Raw genomic sequence first — 24,531 nt, forward strand, 5'->3', positions numbered from 1 at the left:
TATAATGGAATTGTATACTTTGATTGCCATATCCATACAAAGTTTTCTTCGTATTCTACGAAAAAAACCGATTTTTTTGGCGATTTTTTTATGAATCATCTCAAAATGTTTTTTAAAATTCAAGTTACAATCTATTATTACTCCAAGGTATTTGGTTTCTCTAACACATTCAAATTCATTTATTTTGCATATTATCTTATTTTCAGGAAGTAACATTATTTTAGTCTTTTCAGTATTTAATTTTAGTTTATTCATACTTAAATAATTTTTTATATTTTTAATATCTACCATAAGTTTTTTAACACAGTTAGTATAATTATTATCCTCAATGTAAAAAAGGCCATCATCGGCAAACAACTTTAATTTGCAATGTTGTAAAACTTGTTTTATATCATTTATATAGAGTACAAACAATAACGTACCTAAAATTGACCCTTGCGGTACTCCAAGGTCCGAACTTAATTCTTCCGAACTTACCCCATTAAATTTAACAATTTGTTTACGTCCTATAAGATATGACTTAAACCAGTTGAATTCAGTTCCTCTTAGAGGTAAGAGGTATCAAAATTTTTTAAATAATTTATTTTTACGTGGAGTATGAATCAATTTTATTTGAGTATTTTTATGAAGAAATTAACCAAATAAAGATACACTGGGTAATAAAAGGTTGTTGAAAATAAAATAACAAAATTTCTAATAAGTTAAACATTATATTTTGATATTTTATGCTTACTAAGAAAGGTTCACTAGTGTGAAGCAGTAACGTGGGAAGGTTATGATCCCCTCGACATCGAGATCATAACAGCGCCGAGAAAAAGGAAGAAGAAGACTAAGAAAGGTTTTTTGTGTGGTACACAAAAGTTCAAAAATTTTACCTCAAAATTTTGAAAAACTCGAATTTTCATAGCCCCAAAAAAGCTCGAAAAAACTTTTTTACAAAAAAAATCCAAAAACAGGTCGATTAGATAATTTGACTATCTTTCCAAATAATTTTTTAGTTTATTTAAAAATATAATCAGTTATGTTCCAGAAGTCTTCAAACATGACGTTGCGAAAACGCAACGTTAGCCGGAAATGGGTTAAACAATATATTTAATTGCCAATGCCATTGTAAATACCATATTATATTTTTATATACCTATTATGATATTTATTGTAATTATTAATAGCAAATTTAGCTAAATAAGTTGGGAGAATTCTCTCTCGTTAATTTGACACCAATATCTTTGTCTTTTAGCCCTATGAGATGCACAATGCACTTTACCACGCCAATCTTGTCATAATGGGGACGGGGAGACCTGTGGTTTTCCTAACTACTAATACTTCCAATTTGAAATTTTCTTTAACTCGATGAGTTCAGCGTTTCTGCAGTGGCCAGATCAGATCATTGTTTTGATTAGCTTATAATAAAAGTAGGATTTTGTTTTGTTATTGTTTCGCATATAAATAAAATGATCTGATCTGGATCTCGAGGAAAATAAAACACAGCTGGGCGTAATTTAACAATTAAAAAACACATTGAATAATTTAATTTTAACAAAAAAAAAATTAAAAATAACATTATACAATTAATTGTGGAATCTTACAAAATATATAAGTTCAAATTTGGTTGTTTTCTGACTTAATTTCATATGGCAAGGTGTTAAAAATTTGCAAGCCTTTGTAGAATAAACAATTTTGGGCAGCACTTGATCGTACCAATGGGAGTCGAAAATCGTTATTGTTTCTTAGTGCAAAGGGTTAAGCATCACCCACATAGTATACTAAACGAGACAAAATAAGAAGGCATTAGTTTATTTTTTTTAATTTTAAACATAAATATTAAAACATTCATCAAGATTCTTTTTCAACCCTTAACAATGAGCCACCACATTAACATATCCAACATATAGGAGTTGCACTTAAAAATTGTTCGCGTAGCCTTATTTAGGAGAAGTTGAAAGTCTATTTTTCATCTCTTGAAAAACAGAACTGAGGAACATTTCCAAAATGTGTCATTTATCACGCCGTTACCAATAATCATCATTTTTGTTTTTGAAACATTTAGTTTAAGTTTATTTACTTTAAGCCAAACACTGATATTTTCGAGGTATGTATTTCATTTTTAAAATACCTTCTTCCAATTTTTTACAACTGTTATACAACAATGCATCATCAGCAAATTCATTATTTGTTATAACACTGCTGATATCGTTGATATAAACATTGAAAAGAAATGTGCCCAGGATAGATCCTTGTTGTACACCAATGTCAATAAGTATTTCATCCAATAAACTATTGTTCACTTTTGTCCTTTGTCTTCGATTAGAAATTAGAATCATAGGTATAAAATCATGCATAATAATGTTTTTTTCACGGACTCCATAACTTTCACATTTCTTTTTGGATGTTGTATTGGAACGTTGTATGATATTGCTTTTTTGACGAGGTTCTCAAGATTTCAGGAGCTGTCTTTTGAATTGAGAGATATAGTATTTTGAACATGTAAGCTACCTCGGATCTTCGTTCTTCTAAATCGATCAAATTTTGTAACTTCTGTTGTCACATCAAACATCTTTATCTTAGCTTCCTTCCTCTTATACTTTCTATACTATTAGGCTCGTCATTAAACTTTTTAAATCTTTTATAAAAGTTTAAATATTGAATTTCTTTTTCATATTTTACAGCGATATCGACTTGATCAGAAAGTTGAAAATAGATCGGCTATTATGGCTGGGACATGTGCAGCGTATGAATACCCATTCACCAGCCCAACGGCAGGCGCATTGGAAACAACCACATACAACTTGGCGCCTCCTTAAGCAAGTAAGTATTGATTTAAATATTTTATAAACTGTTTATTTCCCAATAACGTCAACGTCATCAAATAATTATTAACTTGCTTTCTTATTTTTTTTTTATTACAGCATAAATAGTGTAAAATGAAATACTAACAAAACAACATCGCAACACTTCCACTTGAAATCTTAAGCAGTAACAAAGTTGAATGTAAAATTGGTCGAGTTGGATACTTAATTTTAATTAATTAATTAATTTTGTAATTAAATAAATCATAACGATCCAGTACTGAACCCAAGGTAATTAAAAAAAAATAGGGTTCCTTAAACGGTACACTAAAAAAAAAACAACAGAAGAAAAAAACAAAGTTTCTTTGAAAAACCTATCAATTTTTTATTAAAAAAAAAAATAACTATTTTTAAAATTCTTGTTTCTGATTTGTAGGTTCAGATCTTTCCTATTAAGCAGTATCCTCATAGAATGTTTTAAAATAAGAAGACAGAATGCTTATAAAATCCATCACTTCAACCATCATAAAATCAAACATTTGTCATCATCCGTGAGTAATAGTTTTAAGTAAATATTTATAAACAAAAATTAATCTGATATTGTATTCGATCTCAACAAAAATCAAACTAAAAAACCAATACCGACGGAATTAAATGTAATAGTGCATATAAGCATAATTGAAAAAAATTAATAGTTTAAGTAATTATCTATTATTATTGTATAAGAAACACTAATTTAAAAATATTAACTACTTAGGTGTAAAAAAACATTTTTGGTAATTTAATTGACTGACAAAAGCCCTCCAATTTTTCATTAAAAGAAAGTGACAAGTAATGAAAGAGACATATATAATGAACAATATGACAAAAAATTAACAATGTTTCCAAATATAATAAATCTTAACACTACTCCTTATTTAATTTATTAGTTAGTTCTTAAAATATGTTCCAAAACCTGTTCAAAACATCAAGTTATTAGTTGGGAAAATTTTACATGTTCCAAATCGACCATCCTTTTCAAATATGTTATTTAACAAATTTTCTTGAAATTTCAATGTGTTTCTAGCCCTTTGCGATTTTTCCTTCATCTGTATTTTTAAACTCGTCTTTAGCTGACTCTTTGTCTACAAACAAGGTTGTTGGCTCATTTTGATTTATAAAGCAAAGTTCTCTTGTAAAGAAATCTCTTTCATTGCTTAATTAATCAAACAATACTGAACTGCTTGGATATTTATTTTCATTTCGATACTTATCTTTCTACTTCGATACTTAGTTTTCTTTGTTTTTGTTTATGACAATAATTTGAATCTATTTTTGTGTACAAATACAATTTTTGATTTGGTGTCAAGTTTGCAGTTTTCCAAACTATCAATTTCAAGAACATTATGTATTATCCTTTGAAGCAACTATCCAGTTTTTAGTGGGCTTAATCCTTCAAGTATACCATATCATTTGGCTGAATTTTTTGTGGTTTAGCTTTTCTATCATATTATGTTTCATTATATTGGATCAACGTTTCCATTTAGCATGAATTCGTACCATTATCTACATCATCTTCATAACGGCACCAGAATCACTTGAACATCCTCATTTGATCTCATCAACATTAATAACACGCAATGTGGGGTTGTCTACATACAACCGGCAAGTTGACCCGCGGTATACCAGCTTATTATTAAATTGAATCGATTTATCTTTGTTAAGATCTTCTATTAATCTACGAATATCTACATCTACAGTAATTATAGATGAACAGAACTTACCTTTGAGCAGTTTTTCACTATCGTTCTTGTTAGTAACGTGGTGTTGTCTACATACAACCGGCAAGTAGACCCGCGGTATACCAGCTTATTATTAAATTTAACCGATTTATCTTTGTTAAGATCTTCTATTAATCTACGAATATCTACATCTACAGTAATTATAGATGAACAGAACTTACCTTTGAGCAGTTTTTCACTATGGTTTTTGTTAGTAACGTGGTGTTGTCTACATACAACCGGCAAGTTGACCCGCGGTATACCAGCTTATAATTAAATTTAACCGATTTATCTTTATTAAGGTCTTGTATTAATCTACGAATATCTACATCTACAGTAATTATAGATGAACAGAACTTACCTTTGAGCAGTTTTTCACTATCGTTTTTGTTAGTAACGTGGTGTTGACTACATACAACCGGCAAGTTGACCCGCGGTATACCAGCTTATAATTAAATTTAACCGATTTATCTTTATTAAGGTCTTGTATTAATCTACGAATATCTACATCTACAGTAATTATAGATGAACAGAACTTACCTTTGAGCAGTTTTTCACTATCGTTTTTGTTAGTAACGTGGTGTTGACTACATACAACCGGCAAGTTGACCCGCGGTATACCAGCTTATAATTAAAGGAGATGGGGCGTTTTTGGGCCATGAGCGTACATTAATGAGACTAGTCTCGAATTGAAGCTGGAGCTTAGTATATTCAATATATGAAGTTTTTTTTTAAATCGAAAGTCAGGGTCCTGAGATATAAGGCTCCAAAGTTCGTTCTGATAACCATTTTCTGTCCCTTTTATATGCAAATATCATTAGAACTATAAGAGCAATATGTATGTTTTTGATGTCAAATGAAAGGTTGTTTTTGTGCCTTTTCAACAATATATAACACATATTACACATAAAAAAGAAACGGCGAAAAAATAAAGAAAAAGTAAAATATTAATGAAAAAGAAAGTAATCCTGAACAAGTTTAAGGTTGACCTGAAAAAACGACAAAAACTAAGGATGAGGCTTTGTTCCTGAAAGCCTCTTCTATAATAATCCGCTTTTACCAAAATCGGATTAGATATTTTTTCGAGATATCCCCATAAAAGGTTTTTTTTTTGTGAAAAATTCATACCGAAGCAAGGCACGAGTACGATAACTTAGGCGTCGAGAATTGACAACGGCTATTTGTAGAGGTGTTCAATACAAATATTTTTTCTTACAAGAGGGGGGGTCAATGTCCCTCCCTTTAGGCGGGAGGGGCAATTTTCAAAAGAAATACTTGAAATCATAAAAAAATTATTAAAAAACAACGGCAACACTTACAGTTATCAATGATACTTTTTACAAAAGCTAGAGTTATACACTTGATTTTAATTTTTAAATCAAGACATTTAAATCAATCGTTTTTGAAATAATCGATTTCAAAATCAACATTTGGGAAAAATAAGATTAAAAAAATACATTGGATACTATTTTTGTCAAGTTTTTCAATGAGAAATTGATTGATGAGTAAATTGTCTCAATAATTTCCTAATCAAACACTGAAAACCATATCTTCTTATGCTTTCTAGGTTTTGAGAAAATTGTAATATAAGAAAACTTTTTTCAAATCCTTCAGTGGATTAAGTTTTTGGGGACTATTCTCTGCACCATCAGGGCTCTCCTGCGGTGAGCGTACAATGGGAATCTAGTTTTTTTTTTTTAAGAAGAACAAAGCTCTTTACTGACTCTTTGTATGAATATCGATCTTTTCTGATTTTTGATAATGGTAAACAGCCAAGAAAATAAAAATCTGATTAAGAAATTAGTTTTTCTATTTTTCATTTTTCTCAAAAACTAGAAGCAAGGCATAAGAAGATATGGTTTTCAGTGTTTAGCTTTTGTAAAAAGTATCATTGATAACTGTAAGTGTTGCCGTTGTTTTTTAATAATTTTTTTATGATTTCAAGTATTTCTTTTGAAAATTGCCCCTCCCGCCTAAAGGGAGGGACATTGACCCCCCCTCTTGTAAGAAAAAATATTTGTATTGAACACCTCTACAAATAGCCGTTGTCAATTCTCGACGCCTAAGTTATCGTACTCGTGCCTTGCTTCGGTATGAATTTTTCACAAAAAAAAAAACCTTTTATGGGGATATCTCGAAAAAATATCTAATCCGATTTTGGTAAAAGCGGATTATTATAGAAGAGGCTTTCAGGAACAAAGCCTCATCCTTAGTTTTTGTCGTTTTTTCAGGTCAACCTTAAACTTGTTCAGGATTACTTTCTTTTTCATTAATATTTTACTTTTTCTTTATTTTTTCGCCGTTTCTTTTTTATGTGTAATATGTGTTATATATTGTTGAAAAGGCACAAAAACAACCTTTCATTTGACATCAAAAACATACATATTGCTCTTATAGTTCTAATGATATTTGCATATAAAAGGGACAGAAAATGGTTATCAGAACGAACTTTGGAGCCTTATATCTCAGGACCCTGACTTTCGATTTAAAAAAAAACTTCATATATTGAATATACTAAGCTCCAGCTTCAATTCGAGACTAGTCTCATTAATGTACGCTCATGGCCCAAGTCCCATATAATTTTGCCCCATCTCCTTTAACCGATTTATCTTTATTAAGGTCTTGTATTAATCTACGAATATCTACATCTACAGTAATTATAGATGAACAGAACTTACCTTTGAGCAGTTTTTCACTATCGTTTTTGTTAGTAACGTGGTGTTGTCTACATACAACCGGCAAGTTGACCCGCGGTATACCAGCTTATAATTAAATTTAACCGATTTATCTTTATTAAAGTCTTCTATTAATCTACGAATATCTACATCTACAGTAATTATAGATGAACAGAACTTACCTTTGAGCAGTTTTTCAGTTTCAGTTTTTTTAGTAGAGTAAGTTGTATTCCAGGAACAGTATCGTTGATTGTATGTTGTTGTGAAATAATCTCCATTTTTCGATTTTTAGGCGCCACCTTGACATTTATTTTCAAATCCTTCAGTAAAGCAAACTGATTTTGATTTTCGGCGAACGTCTGTTTCGTTGCCTCGTTTCTATTGATGTGTGCATACTGTCTTTTTCGAAGAACAGTCCACCCAGTAGAATTTTCTGTCGCCGACGGAACTGTAGCATTGCCCAATTTGTGATGTACCTTGGATACTATAGCTGTTGTATGCCCGTCGGGTCCAGGATCAATCAAGGGAGGTACTGAATCTTGACATATTAAAAGATCCTAAATTCTTTTCAATTCTTTTATTCATAAAAACTTAATAATGAACACTGTTTTAATGTAATGCTGGGTTCTTACCAGTTTTCAAAAGAGTAACCTCTGGTTTTTCAACCGGTTTCTAACCGAAAATACAGCGTTTCCGCTGGTATTTTCTACGGCTTTTAACGGGTTAATCACAGAGTTTCCTCCAGATTTCAAAGACTTTTAATCGGTTTAGCTGTAAGGTTTCCCTTAGCTTTTCAACGGCTGTAAACCGGTTCCTCACAGAGTTTCCTCTGGATTTCAACGACTTTTAATCGGTTTAGCTGTAAGGTTTCCCCTAGATTGGGTGGTAAAATCATCTGCGTACCAGGAATCAAATCGATGGAGATTGTGGCATCAGTAGCGAATGTGGCGTTGGTAGCGGAATTGGTACGCGTGGCGTCGGTGGCGGTAGCAGCTTCCAGTTTCTGTAGTTGGCTTTTGCTATCGGTATAGCAGTTGAATATCAAATTGCGACCATACTGTCAACACTGTTGTTTTTCCTTTTCATTTCTACCGCAAGATTATTTACTGAATTTTGTATGCTCGTTACACTTTCTTTCAATTGATTTTCTCTTTCACTTGCGTTATTCACAATTTGATTTTCCGTTATGTAATTTGTTTCATTTATTATTTTATTTACATTATCACATTTTTTATTACTTTTTTCTTTCATATTGTTAAAATCACTAATTTTCTTAATTTAATTAACACTGGTTTCTATCGATTTGTGTGTTTTATTAAACAAGTCAAGCTTTTCATTTTGCTTGTTTTCCATCTCTTTAAGTAGCGCTTGATTGTCTTCTCTGTTTTGTTTTAAAGATGCCGCAAAAGTCTTCCTTACAATGTTCTAGTCCTTTTTTATTCTGTAGGCCTATTGCACCCCTATTTTCCCTGTGATTGTTCCCAGACGTACGAGTTGAAGAATTAAAAATATCAAATAAATTATAAAAAAAGAAAAGAAGGTCTGCAGTACCTCTCATGGTGTTAGAACCTTTCCCTGAGCTATATAAAGTTAAAAGGCCGGATCCCAAAGTATTACAACTTGAAAAGATCATTCATTCTTTAAAAAAAATCGGCTGTTGAGTTCAAAATTTCCTTCTCCTTTTCCGTTTTAAAACAATTAGCTGTTATTGCATACAAAATCCCTGACGCAACTGTGTTGCTACAAACTTGTTGCCCTCTGAACTGATAAAATTTCTCGAATGGACGGGGGTCGATGTGCGCTTGTGTTAGCTTGTAAAGAACTAGAAAGGTGCCTTTCGAGTTCTCTTCATAGACTTTCTGCAGAATTTTCCACGAAAATATATCATCTCCATCATGAATTTCGTATTTGAGCATTATATTCCGCATGCTTTTGAAAAGGTGCGGATAGTCGTACAACAAGAAAATGTTCATGTTTTCAATTTCTATCCAACAAACGTGTTGTCTCACATTGGGTAAGGGTGTTCGAAGCATCCTGTATGCGCTTACGTTAGATTGGCCTTGGTAGCAGCTTGTCGCACTCACAGTTAGTCCACAATTTGTTACTCCAGTAATAATTGTTCTAATCATCCTAGATAACATTTCTGCTTTTGGGGACCCAATGTAATAAGCTATGGTCTGCTTCCAGTTCCTATTCAGACCTCTTAAGGTGAAGACCATAACCTTTGCGGCTACCTCTTAAGGTGAAGACCATAACCTTTGCGGCTATCTCGCCGCTCTTCCCGAATTCCCCATAGTCCGTCAGGCCGTTAATTACATCGTCTTTGTTGTTATACTCAAGCTCTTTCTTTATAAGCATTTCATCAAGTAGCAGAATACTCTTCTTGTTCACTGGCGTCTTTTGCTTTTTCCGTAAGCATGTCCCTTACTTGTGGCCTGAATCCTGTTGGAATATGGTGTAAGCCTCGTATTATTACCCCCAGAACTTAGATAATTTTTTATCTCACTCACACTTTGGGAGAGCTCATGAAAATTAAGAAAGAAGGTGGAAAGGTTAATGTCCACACAAGAGTAACATTTCCAGAATATATTTCGATTAATTAAAGATTTAGAGTTATCGTCCGATAATTGAACACAATTTTTGTGAAAACGAGGACCGCAGTAAAAACCACACTCGACGGATTTAGAACTTTGAGAACGTTTAATGGGTAGATTGCAATTTGCACAAATCTTAGACATTTTAGGAAATAATCTACAACCGACTCAGAGAGAAGTTAGTCGAAGACTAAAAAGTTAAGTAACCAACCTTTAATGAATGAAAATGTATTAGCTTACCATCAACATCACGGACAATTATTGACTTCAACACTCTTTTAGCTTCCTGAAGAAATTTTAATTGACCTTCGTTGCAACAAATTTGTTCCCTGCGATTGTTCCGAGACGTACGAGTTGAAGAATTAAAAATAACAAATAAATTTTTAAAAAAGAAAAGAAGGTCTGCAGTACCTCTCATTGTGTTAGAACCTTGCATATGATTTTTTTTCTGATTTTAAGCTTTCATCAATTGGTTTTTTTTATTTCATGTTTGATTTTATTTTCACTTGACACTTTATTTTCACTGTTAATCACTTTATCAAATTTCATCCCAAGTTGCTCAGTTGTTTTTCACGGCACAATTTACATAAATTCACTAAATATGGATTCTCAATTGTTTTGGAAATGTCATATTCGGCTAGGTTGATACATTTTTTGGTTACCTCATGCTTAACCTCGAAGTAAGGTTTTTGCCTACATATGCCTAGATCACTATGAAGGCCCCGAAAGTTGGCCCCTTGGTCAAAAACAAAAAGAACTGGAACAAAGCCACTTTTATGAAGAGAATGTATAGCTTTGATCAATAATTTCTTTAGCATAACGGACGGACAACTAGACTAAACAAAAAATATGCAAGTTAATGTTTCTATCGTTTTGCAACGCCCGCCCTGAGCCATTATAACTAATTATTATTATTATGTTGCCGTTATCAGCGTTGATAGCATTGTTGTCATTATGATTGGAGTTCGTTTTGTTTAACTATAATAAATTCCATCACAGTCTTCGCATTTTCGTATGGTAGCTTGAAGCAGATAGAGGAAATTTGCATTATCTATAAGTTAGGGAATGGAAGGTTCTGTAACTTTTAAAACTTTCAATGTAGTATCTATATTATCTTTTTTCACGATTGAAAACACATCCTCTACATAACGGCACCAAAATCGTGGTAGGAGTTGTTGATTTTGTAAATTGGTTGTCTTTTCTCCCTTACATGTAAAGGAATATGCTTGTACATCCTCATTGGATTTCATCAACATTAATAACTCTGTTTCGAGTGTAAGTTTTATGGACACGAATTGCTCTTTTAAAACTTTCAATGTATTATCTATATTATCTTTTTTCACGATTGAAAAAACATCCTCTACATAACGGCACTAGAATCGTGGTAGGAGTTGTTGATTTTGTAAATTGGTTGTCTTTTCTTCATTACAGGTAAAGGAATATGCTTGTACATCCTCATTGGATTTCATCAACATTAATAACTCGCGATGTAACGTGGCGTTGTCTACATACAATCGGCAAGTAGACCCGCGGTATACCAGCTTATAATTAAATTTAACCGTTTTATCTTTGTTAAGATCTTCTATTAATCTACGAATATCTACACCTACAGTAATTATAGTTGGACAGAACTTGCCTTTGAGCAGTTTTTCATTATCGTTTTTATCGCTTTTGTTAATAGAGTTAGTGATATTCGGGTCCCCTGTCCATTTTTCGATTTTTAGGCGCCGCCTTGACATTTATTTTCAAATCTTTCAGTAAAGCAAACTGATTTTGATTTTCAGCGAACGTCTGTTTTGTTGCCTAGTTTTTATTGATATGTGCATACTGCCTTTTTCGAGGAATAGTCCACCCAGTAGACTTGGTTGCATGCCAAACAATAGTTGGCTTGGTGTTTTACCGATTCTTTTGTTTTCGATGTTATTTAATGCAAACTGTACTTGTCTTATACTTTCATCCCATCTATTTTCATCAACAGTACTTGTCATTAAAGCGCTTAAAATTGATCGATTTAGGGGCTCTACTTGCCCGTTTGCTCTTACAAGCTAAAGGAATACGCTTGAACATCCTCATTGGATCTCATCAACATTAATAACTCGCGATGTAACGTCTGGTTGTCTACATACAACCGGCAAGTAGACCCGCTGTATACCAGCTTATAATTAAATTTAACCGATTTATCTTTATTAAGATCTTCTAGTAATCTACGAATGTCTACATCCAGGAACAGTATCGTTGATTGTATGTTGTTGTGGAATAATCTCGATCTTTCGATTTTTAGGCGCCTTGACATTTATTTTCAAATCCTTCAGTAAAGCAAACTGAGTTGTTGATTTTGTAAATTGGTTGTCTTTTCTCCCTTACATGTGAAGGAGTATGCTTGTACATCCTCATTGGATTTCATCAACATTAATAACTCGCGATGTAACGTGGCGTTGTCTACATACAATCGGCAAGTAGACCCGCGGTATACCAGCTTATAATTAAATTTAACCGTTTTATCTTTGTTAAGATCTTCTATTAATCTACGAATATCTACACCTACAGTAATTATAGGTGGACAGAACTTGCCTTTGAGCAGTTTTTCATTATCGTTTTTATCGCTTTTGTTAATAGAGTTAGTGATATTCGGGTCCCCTGTCCATTTTTCGATTTTTAGGCGCCGCCTTGACATTTATTTTCAAATCTTTCAGTAAAGCAAACTGATTTTGATTTTCAGCGAACGTCTGTTTTGTTGCCTAGTTTTTATTGATATGTGCATACTGCCTTTTTCGAGGAATAGTCCACCCAGTAGACTTGGTTGCATGCCAAACAATAGTTGGCTTGGTGTTTTACCGATTCTTTTGTTTTCGATGTTATTTAATGCAAACTGTACTTGTCTTATACTTTCATCCCATCTATTTTCATCAACAGTACTTGTCATTAAAGCGCTTAAAATTGATCGATTTAGGGGCTCTACTTGCCCGTTTGCTCTTACAAGCTAAAGGAATACGCTTGAACATCCTCATTGGATCTCATCAACATTAATAACTCGCGATGTAACGTCTGGTTGTCTACATACAACCGGCAAGTAGACCCGCTGTATACCAGCTTATAATTAAATTTAACCGATTTATCTTTATTAAGATCTTCTAGTAATCTACGAATGTCTACATCCAGGAACAGTATCGTTGATTGTATGTTGTTGTGGAATAATCTCGATCTTTCGATTTTTAGGCGCCTTGACATTTATTTTCAAATCCTTCAGTAAAGCAAACTGAGTTGTTGATTTTGTAAATTGGTTGTCTTTTCTCCCTTACATGTGAAGGAGTATGCTTGTACATCCTCATTGGATTTCATCAACATTAATAACTCGCGATGTAACGTGGCGTTGTCTACATACAATCGGCAAGTAGACCCGCGGTATACCAGCTTATAATTAAATTTAACCGTTTTATCTTTGTTAAGATCTTCTATTAATCTACGAATATCTACACCTACAGTAATTATAGGTGGACAGAACTTGCCTTTGAGCAGTTTTTCATTATCGTTTTTATCGCTTTTGTTAATAGAGTTAGTGATATTCGGGTCCCCTGTCCATTTTTCGATTTTTAGGCGCCGCCTTGACATTTATTTTCAAATCTTTCAGTAAAGCAAACTGATTTTGATTTTCGGTGAACGTCTATTTCGTTGCCTCGTTTTTATTGATGTTTGCATACTGTTTTTTTCGAGGAACAGTCCAGTAGAACAGTAGAATTTTCTATCGCCGACGGAACTGTAGCATTACCATTTTCCCAGAGGCGCTCCTCATCGTCGTCGAAGACGTCTATCTCTTGAGATGTATAGAGATTTTTGTCCTTAATTTGTTGGCTCCAGAAAGGAATCTTGTGCAAATATATTGTTGTAAGATGAGAGAAAATAGGTAGGATGTAATGTTGCGGTTATCAGCATTGATAGCATTGTTGTCATTATGAATGTAGTAGCTTTCATAAGCATCCAATTTTCTCTCATCTGATATTTTTTGTTTCTTAACACTTACGTTGTTTACATTTAAGTTTAAATGTTTATGTTTTATTGCGTCTTGTGCAATCGCTGAACACTGAGGTTTATTTTGTTTAATATAATAGTTGTGTTCTTTAAATCATTTTTCAATTGTTCGTTTTATTTGACCATAATAAACTCCATTACAGGGGCTTCGCATTTTCGTATTCTGATTTGCAGCTTGAAGCAGATAAAAAAAGTTTGCATAATCTATAAGTTAGGGAATGGAAGGCCGCGAATTTATGTTAGATTGGACAATGCGAATCGATTGTTGTGGTAAACCGACACATCTATTTTGTTTTGTGAATTTATTTTTAATTCTAGATCTAGAAAACAGATTTTTCTAATTTGTTTCAGACTCTTCAATACTGGAATTCATTACCTCACTCTTTAGCTCATCAATTTTTCCGTTGAATTTATCACCGCCGTATAGTTAGCAGCGAGTTTTCACGATTTTCAAAAATTTTTATGCAAATAATTAAGTGAGAATTAGGTGAAATTTGGTCAACGAATTTTAAAATTTCGTGAATCCTAGTTTAAAAGTTATTAACAATTTAAGGTTTGGCGTATAGTTAGCAGCCGATAGTAACAAAAATAGGGTTTTTTATGAATTAATCATTTGGAAATCGCTTTGTGAAATTTGGTTAGTCAATTTTACTATTTATCTCTTTCTTCAAACCAAAGCAGAAATTGCTTGCACTCCTTCATTATCCTTATCACTCTTTTTTTATACATCTTTTTTAATTGGACTAACAATGTCATTCATTTGAGCTTTTGTCCGCTTTTTTTTTTCTTTCCATTAGACTCACCAGCACGTCAGACGAGTCAGTCGAAGAAGGAAAATGCATCAGCAAATTGGTTTTAAATTGAGTCCAATTGGTGATTTGTCCTCTTTGAGCCATAAACCAACTGGCTGCCGCTTCCTCTAAACGCAAAGATGCGTAAAACAGAGTACACCGGTCGTCCCATTCATATATATGCTTTTAGCTTTCTATGGTACTCACCCATTCTTCTGCACTTAATTCAGTTCCACGCGATGGATCAAATGGTAAAATTAGGATTTTTAATTCCTCGTTTTCGAGGCGGACAGACGACGATGGACCTGGATGGCTTCGCGAAGAGTCAACCGAACTCGACGGATTATAGCCATTTCTTTTTCAAGTTTGGCTTTTCTTCTCTAAAACTCTTCTACCTCTTGCTTTATTCTACTCATTTTTTCCAAACAACAATTTTTGGTTTAAAGTCGGTAAATAAACCGGCTTTAAACCAGAAGTAATTACCTCCAAAAGTTAGAAATTGGTAATAAATACGGTGTACAAACGTTCCAGAAACCGCTTTATAACCCGATTTGGTCAGTAACTATGAAACCTGGGTTTTTTTGTGGTAATATTAATACGGTTTTTATCAGTCGATTTTTAACCGCTGACGAGCCTGGGTTTTTTCTTGGTAACAAAAAAAAACGCTCCATAAACGTTATTTCGAAGCGTTATGGTGACGTATTTTCACTACCGGTTATTATTTGTAGGTAGTAGGAAAACCTTTTTCGTCGGTAATTTTGATACCTGTTTGGAGGTTCTGGAAAGGTAATAAAAATCCCATTATTTCGCTCCGGTTGGAGCTGGGTTGCAAAAAACCCCAGTATTATGCTCCAAAAATAGTAATTTTCTAACCTGAAAATAGAAGTTTCTTTTTAAATAAGAAAACAGGTTAAAAAATTACCTTTTTTTTTCCTTTTTTTTATTTAAAAAGTAAAATATTACATACTTTAACTTAAAACTAAAGATTACCGCTTAAAACTAAATACATAAAGAAAATGTAACTTAAAACTAATTTTCAACTCCCCCGCCGATTCCCTTCGCTGACAAAGTTTGTCGATGATCGTGTTCAGCGTAACCTCAGTTTTAGCTATAAACTTTTCGAGGAGTTTTTTTTTGGTGGTCCGATTCCGCTTTTAGCTCCCCTAGAGACAATTCAATTCCCAAACCCAAAACACTTAAAACCACCACCATGCTTAATGACTACAAATCTAAGAGTACTACATAAGAATATCTCTACTTAGATGAAGGGAGGATAAACTTCAATGCTACTTTAAGAACAAAGATTCCTATTATAATACCTATTAATAAGTATAAGCTCAGAAATCCAAAGAAGTCTGGAAGATGTTCTCTCATCGTGCTCATTAGCTCCTTAAATGATATTCCAACTTCATTAGGATTACTTCTTAGTGAGCCATCTTGAAGGAGGCTCTCATTTTATTATTTTTGTTATTTTTTTTCTTCGTTATCCCCTAGAGACATTTCGATGGATTGGAAGGCTGCCTTATTTTCCGCCTGAAGACTTTCAATGAACTGCGACTGCGACTGCGAATAGCCTTGCTGATCCGAATCTGAAATGTTTAAGAAAATGTTTAGGAAAATTAGAACATTTTAGATATGTAGGTATAATTTCGACTTATTATTTTGGATTTTCGAATCCCACTTCTGATCATAAAAACCGACACTCAACACTTTGGTTTATAAATAAACTTTAATAACTATTTTAATTATTAATACAGAACCAGGTGTATGTACTTACTTACTTTAGCGTCATAGCTGTAAATTATGCCCGGCTGATTAGCGTGAGTTAACTCCCCACGTTTGTAAAAGAAATATAGGCCATTATAACTTTTATATTTTTCTTATTCGTATTTTTCGAAAGCGAAACAAAATGACTGCCGTACCATCACTCACATAGAATTAATAAAAGAAAACTTACATTTTATTTTAGTGGAGGAAACTTAATTTTTTTATTCGTTTTTTTTTTTCAGTAACTACTTTTATGCATTTGCGGCAGTTCCGTTCCAAAGTTTAAAAACAACTGTTTTTCTGGTTGTATTATGGTATGAAAATTAAATGACTCCATAGCCACGTTTATTTCTCGGAACACAATATTTGTCAAAGGCCTTTAGCACTATGTGTGAGCGAAATTTTTTTTTCAATATATTTCTTTTCCTGTATTATAAATGTTTGATCCATGGTCTAAAATGCATAAATACAGAATTTCAATCTTCTGCGTCGATATCTTCAGGTGGCGCACTGGACTAGAACTTTGGAGCAAAATCGAAAAAAAGGTATCTCAAAACGGTGGAAATAAAATGCCTTAAAATATTTTGATTTTTTTCTTTGTTTATTAAATATATTATATAAATAGATACAAGAACAGTAAATTAAATTTAAAAAAAGTTTAGTTGTTTCCATCAAAAGTCATTGGATTTTCGATGCGGTTGAAATATTGAGATTTTGTTTCAAAAACCCGATTTGATCTTTGCTATAATGTAGCCATCTCTTGCCTCTTATTTTTATGTTAGTTTTGTATCTAGTTTTAATAATACAAAATACTGTGTCTCCATTCTTATATTCTTATTTTTAAAATTCAAATGTAATCGTTCGCGTTTTTTTTACGCTGGCTTTAGTTATTTTATCAATAACTTCTAATTGCCTTATAAAGCAACTTTGTTCTGTCTCGAATCAGGAATACCTTCTATGAAATACTCGATCACACTCTCGTCATCGAGTGCAACGAGATTTCCAAGCTCTTAACTCTCAGTTAGTTTTCTTTGTCGTGATCTGAGCCTATGATGAACCTCGGCCGATGAAATTTTATACCAAACTCTTTAACGAGAGTTTGTTTCAAAATAACCCAATTTTTTGCAATGGCGTGGCTCTTAACGAACATTTTTGCTGCGCCCCTCAGTAGCTGTTTAGCATAAATATACTGTTGGACGTCATCCCAACCAACTGTCACTGCATTTTCTTCAATCTCTTGGATCCATTGATTAACGTCAATGGATCTGCCGCCATCGAAGTGGGAAAGCGAATCTTCGATATCTCGAAGGGTGAATCTGCTCATTGCCAATTCCATTCCACCCCTTGCCTCCTCAAACTGGTCATCTTCCTCGACACGTTCCATCCGAAAATGGTCAAGAAGCCTGTCCTGTAATATTCGTTTAGGTCCAATTGTACTTAAGTTAAGTTCGATCAGTTTTTGTCGTAATCGTTCTACTGTCAACGTCAGTATTTCGTCCCAATCCATCTCTTTAAAATTTAAAATTACTCTTCGACCGCTGCCTGCAACGCCTTTTTTCTTATCTGCTTCTCTGCCGTTGGAGCAAGCAACCACGGTGTGTCTTCATGTAGTTACGTTTTGTCTCACCACACTGGCACCGCTTTGGGTTGAAGCCCTTTATATTTTTCTATACAAACGCACACACATACATTTCCGAGACACAACCATTTTTTTTTCGATTGTTTTTTTTTTCGATTGTACACTCGATCGGTACACTCGATCTTACACAATGATTTAGTTTTTTTTTTTTTTTTGCAAAATAAATTAAACTTAAGAATTCATATGGATATTGATTAATTCTCAAACGAAATAGCAAAACACAAAACACAACATTCCATTCTGAATATAAGAAGCGAACTATCTTATTGAAGTAAATTTAAACTACATTACAGCTATGTCTTATGTCTAACTTACTTCTACAGATAAGAATATTTACAAAGATAACAAACTGGATAACAGCGGTGTGAAACAGAGAAATATTTGTTTGTAACATGATCCACACAGATGTTAGTCATAAACACAATCTGCGTGAATCATGTATACAAAGGATCTATGGCATATACCGTCGCCATCCACTTTGAACCTAAATATGCATCTATATTTAAACGTTAGTACAATGATGTATAAATAGATAATTAAACAGATATCGCTCAGATGAATTTAACGAAGGCAAAGAATATTTTCTGAAGAGCTTTCATTAAAAACTTCTATAGCTGACTCATGGTCTTGTAGTTCAAAGTATAGGGATCTATCATTGTGTATAATGACATCAGGTTCAGTGTTATTATTTTTAGAAAGTGCCTTTTTCACTTCTTCAGATATGTCGGTAATGGCAGTACGAGTAGCAACAGATTCTTTTACTAGAATGTCAGCCAGCACTAGTGAATCTTTTATAAGTTTTCCATAAGTTGCAGAAAAATCCATGTGTAGCGGGAGATATCAATTCACAGGGTTGTAGGTTCAGTGGGGTCCAAATCTTACAGGTTACAAATGAAATCTGTCTTCAAATGACATATAACGCCGCTTTGTTTGGTTCTCTGCCGCCTCCTGTGTCGTTCGAGAAAACTTCCCACAGACGCTGAACAGGCAACAAAACAAATGTCAAAAAAATTAAATAAAATATCGTGTTTTTGAATGTTAAAATTTAACAATATTCAATTAAAAAAATTTTATTCAAAGAAATAATTACAATTCAAAAATTAAGCAAAGAAAAGAAAATAATAATATTAAGAAAAAAAAAATTTAAATAACAGTGGTTATTACCCGACTGTTCAAAGAAAAACAAAGGCAGCTACTAAACAAGGCGGAGGAGAACCCGTCCGACGTGTGTGCAATTAATTTTAACTCAAGCTTCCAGTGTGGTGTTTTTCAAACAATAGTGGAATAAACCCGACCATTGACAGCGAAGCACCAAACAAGAATGACTTTGTATGCCAATAAGCTCGGCTTTTTAGCCCAGTAGAATTAAACATTTCAAATGGAAAAAATTAGATCGTGCAATTTTTTTTCATAGGATGATAGAGGGGATCACTGAGAGCTTAAAACCAGTTTTTCGGGAAAATCGACCTTGTGCTTAAGCCGCCATCTTGGATTAAAGGTAAAACAAGTTTTAGTGAATAACTCGGCCATTTTTGATTTTTGACAAAAACTATGTATGTAAAACTTGAAGAAAATTTTATTTTCTATAACTTTTGTCTTAATAAATTTTTCTATATGACCTATATTTTTCGAGTTAATTTGAAAAAACTATACTCCTACTCAGCTCAAACTTTATACCCGCTTTGATTATAGATTTTAAGATCAACGCAATATGGGAGTGTTTTTATATGTTTTTGGGGATGATAAATCTAGCTGCAATGTTAGTTTTTGCAAATTCATGAAATTTTATAAACAAAAGGAACTATCTCAAAATCGGTAAGTGTCGTTTTAAACAAAATTTATTAGTAAATATTATAATTGATGTTTAGCAAGACAAGCAAGTTTTTGAATTTTTCAAATCGGTTCATTAATGCCTGAGATATGACCAATTGTTTATAACTCACTCTCTCTTTTAAGCTTTTATTATAAACAATTGGTCATATCTCAGGCATTAATGAACCGATTTGAAAAATTCAAAAACTTGCTTGTCTTGCTAAACATCAGTTATAATATTTACTAATTTTGTTTGAGCTGAGTAGGGGTATAGTTTTTTCAAATTAACTCGAAAAATATAGGTCATATAGAAAAATTTATTAAGACAAAAGTTATAGAAAATAAAATTTTCTACAAGTTTAATATATATAATTTTTGTCAAAAATCAAAAATGGCCGAGTTATTCACTAAAACGTGTTTTACCTTTAATCCAAGATGGCGGCTTAAGCACAAGGTCGATTTTCCCGAAAAACTGGTTTTAAGCTCCCAGTGATCCCCTCTATCATCCTATGAAAAAAAATTGCACGATCTAATTATTTCCATTTCAGCTTAATTTTTTGTACATCCCGACTGGGCTATTTATACTTTTTGGCTGTGGGATACACAGCTGAATTTAAACTTTTGTATGGTTGCCACCCTAGTTCTTTTACATAAAATGTTGGTTTTATGGTTACCACCCATGCTACTTTTGTATTTGAAAAAAATAAATAAATTAAATGTTGATTGAAGTGTTACACATGTCGATAAATTTTAGGGCCTTTGATTGCGAATTGAAAGCTTGTTCCAGTTTATATAAATTATCTTGTACGGGTTTTAATGAAAGGGTGTAATTCGTTTTATCATGTGGGGAAGTCAAGGCAGCAGTAGATTTTTGAATGCAATTTAGTTGTTTTTTTTAAGTTGATCAGGAAAAACTTTTAGTATATCAACGCATTCTGATGATTTAATTGACGACTGTTTACAAAATGATTCGATTTTCGTAAGATGGGTTTTTATATTTAGCTGAGATTTTTCAATAGTTTTTGTATTGGAATCACTTAGTTCGTCCAAAAGTTCAGTATTTTTCGTAAAGCTTTGACGAATTTCTTTTTTGAGATCGGATACAGATTCATAAACTTCTTTTATTTGATCATTGTTGACTTTGATGGCCGATAAAATGTGGGAAAGTGTGAAGGTTCTACATTCGTCACAGTAAAAACAGAAATATTCTGATAACTCGGCTATGTGAGCTTTTGCGGTCCTACTAATTCCTGTACATATCGGATGGAACATTTTACAACAAATCCCATTACAAACTACCCAATCATTTGTTTTTGTAGATATGGTACAATTAATGTTTCCACAAGCTGATGTTTTACTCATGATTATAGATTTGCTAAAAATGTTCGCTCGCAGTGTACTCCGAATTTAGTAATGTACTTAGTAGGTACACAAACCATAAATCATTGTATAAGTGCAGTAGTAACAAGATCTCTAGGGTTTCTAGGTCACGACAGGTGGCGCGGGAAGAAGTTTATTGATGGCTTGTATGTATATGCATGCATGCAGTGATGCAGTAAACGTTTGAAGATGAAAAGGGCAGCGGATGGAGGCAAGCTGATGCTCTCAGTGTGATGAAGGCAGGCAAGACAATGATTTTTGTCGTCACAAGATGTAGGGAAGTCCAGTTGTTGTCCGCAGTCAATGATTTGATTTTTTTAATGCAAAGAAAAACCAAGGGTGTTGGATGTAGTCATCAAATACGTACAAGGCAGAACATATACCAAAATTGTACTCACCGGGGGGAGACAATTGAATGAGTTAGCTCTATTCTCAATAAAGAGAAATTGTTAACATTGGTGGTAGTTGTTGTTGTTGTTGGTAGATACAGCAAGACACAATAACTTTTAATAGGTTTAATTATTTTTTTTTTTGTAATGGCAAATAAATAAAACTTTTAGGTAAAAGTTAAATGACAACTAATTGGCGAAATTGATTGAAATTAGTTTAATTTAAAGTCAAAAAGACACTAGAATCAGTTAACACTTTTTAACTTGATATATATGACGATTTAAACGTTCAATAATAAAAAATATTCGGAGCAGAAATAAAACACAGCCAATCACTTAGAGAGAGTTAGGGTTATGTTAGGGTTACCTTGAAGTTTATATAGTTCCTATGGCTATCTTTAATAGTAAGGATAGTTTCTCCTAAATCCTTTTTTACTATGTGTTTTTATTTTTATATTAGTTTTGTCTCTAGTTTTAATAATACAAAATACTGTGTCTCCATCCTTATATCCTTGTTTTTAAAATTTAAATGTAATCGTTCGTTGTTTTTTTTCACTTTTTTTATTCTATCTTTTATTAATTGAAATATTGCAAGTAGCGCACGTCTTAGACATTTCAAAAGAGAATAAAACCGACTGCTCTAGAGAGTAGTTAGTCGCAGACCATCCAATTTCCTTTCATCTGTTACATGTTTCTAAAGTTGCACTGTTTGCACTTAAATGTATGTAAAATTATTATAATACTTCTCAACTTTTATTGAGTTGGAAAAATATACTTAACCCGGGTTATGTCAAGGGATTTGGCTCTATTGAATAGACGATGTCTTGGCCCATTTTTATGGTTGTATTGTAAGTAGTAAATAAAGTGATTTAAATAGCGTGCTTATTTGAGCATAAATAATTGCAATTTAATAAAGCATATATTTTTTTTTTGTTTTACTGGAATAAAGTTAAAAAAAAATATTTTAAGTTATAGTACGTTTTCTTTAATATTGAATTCAATTTAAGAAAAACAACTTAATAAGTTTTTTACTTTTTTTTTTTTTAATTTTGAATATTTTTTAGGTTGCCTGGAAGGTTAATGTTGTGTAATATAGGTTGTTGAAATAGTGTGTCATCATAATACTCTAGAACCGCTGTCATCTTGTACATTATTATTTTATTATTATTATTATCGACTTCCGTAAGATTTCTCAACTCCTTTTTGAGTTGAAAAAATACTTTAACCGTGGCTATGCCAAAGAATTAGGCTCTGTTGGAGTATAGACCATTTTCTAGACCCTTCTTGTACTAGTTGGCTTAGAGAGAAGAGCGTGTTTTGTCACTGCACTTCATTGTTGATTTGTAGTTCTCCACTTGTACAAAGAAGTTTCTGAAAGAAATAAGTAAAAATATTTGTTTTATTATTATCGACTTTCGTAAAACTTCTCAAATATATCAAATTGTATTTGTTTTACGTATATATTCGTAAAACAATTTCAATTTGATTTACAACTTACAATTTTGCATGATCCTTCTCGCTTGGAATGTCGGGAAAAAGTGAGTTTCTTCAGAAAATTGTCGCCCTTTTATACTCTAATTCGAGCTTTGGTGCTGCCATTCAAATTTGTAGAAGTTTATTGAAAATAATGAGCCTTGGCAGCATTTTTTTTCCAGCTGCTTAGCTTTCATATGATTGTTTGTTGTTGTCGGTATATATGTTTGTCTCTTTTTCACTCATTGGATCTATTGGAAATTATAAAATATTTAATTATTAATAAATTATTAACATTTTTAATAATTCATTACAAAATTATTGTTCCCCTTCGTCCTTCTTCCAAATCAGCCTGATTCGGGTGGTCTTGGCGGGTATTCGCTCTTCCATAGGGCTGGGTGCGGGAACCTTTGTGCTCCTTAGTAATCTTACGATCCATATTCCTTATATTCGCGGTTGTTCGGGTAATTGTTTTAGAAGAAGGTCTGTTCACCTCGGCTGCTGCTTCTTGACTGACTGGAGTTTCTTTAGCGGACTGGTCTGAATAAAATCCTTTTAAATCTCGTATAGGGACACGAATGGAAGATTTGTTTTTGCTCCTCCTTTTTTTTTCTAAAATGACAATTACAGGACAAATAAAGTTCTTCACCTCAAAATGACCGTCGTATCGAGAGGCTAGCAGGTTACATGTGCTAAAAATGACTGAATTTTGCATTTTCTCCAGGTCTTCACCAAGGTTTTCTTTTTCCATCTGTGCTACCTGTGTTTTCGTAATCAGGCCAGTGGCCGAGGTCACTATTGGGACAATGTTGACCGAATCTGTGCGGTACACGACTGGTCTGGAAGAGAAGAGCTGCATGATGCATCAACCTCCATTGCTGAAAGTTGCTCGTTCTTCACTCCCTCGCCGCAAACCGGTGGCAGCAGAGGCGTCATCCCTGGAAGTTTGTTTCCTTCCCTGGAGAGACATTCCGTCACCTTGGTTTGCGGTTTGGTTGTTATCCACTCCCTCATCGCGAACCGGTGGCAGCAAAGGCGCCGCGGCGTTCCCGGAAGATTGTGTTTACTACTAGCATTGGGATTTGACCCCGTCCTGCTAGTAGTAAACGTTGGCAAGGATGTCGCTTCACTTGCTGGCGTAGGCTTTTAAGATAACTTAGAGCAAGTGGCCGGCAAGCCTTGCTTCTTGCCAAGTTTTTCTTGTTTTGTTTGTTTGTTTATTTGTTTTGTTTTTTTTTTAAAGAAGTATTCATTGAAAGTCCCAGTAGAAACGGAAAGAAAATGTCAGCCCCGGCAGAGCCGTGTACCGGGGTAAGGCTAGTCTATTTCGGACTTTGCCAGGCATCCGAAATAGCTCGTTAGTGACTGGTTTACCTCCCAGTCATGCATTCCTCGGCACGATTCAACCACCACCTATGAAATTAGTTGTGACTAAGGGT

General features: G+C 33.3%; 1 long non-coding RNA gene across 2 annotated transcripts in view; it reads left to right on the forward strand.

Moving 5' to 3' along the window:
* LOC129913240 (uncharacterized) overlaps positions 1–24,327 on the forward strand; it is a 30,844-nt gene extending 6,517 nt beyond the window's left edge. Inside the window, exons 2-5 of one of the 2 annotated variants that reach the window (XR_008772014.1) lie at positions 2,667–2,805; positions 2,907–3,077; positions 3,223–3,337; positions 16,642–24,327. This is a non-coding gene — a long non-coding RNA (uncharacterized LOC129913240). Of the gene's footprint in view, positions 1–2,666; positions 2,806–2,906; positions 3,078–3,222; positions 4,466–16,641 lie in introns of those variants that run through there. The other variant, XR_008772013.1, reaches the window with a different exon arrangement.
* Positions 24,328–24,531: the final 204 nt, after the last annotated feature.

This window comes from Episyrphus balteatus, chromosome 3 (genome assembly GCF_945859705.1).
Source record: "Episyrphus balteatus chromosome 3, idEpiBalt1.1, whole genome shotgun sequence".
Classification (NCBI taxonomy): domain Eukaryota; kingdom Metazoa; phylum Arthropoda; class Insecta; order Diptera; family Syrphidae; genus Episyrphus; species Episyrphus balteatus.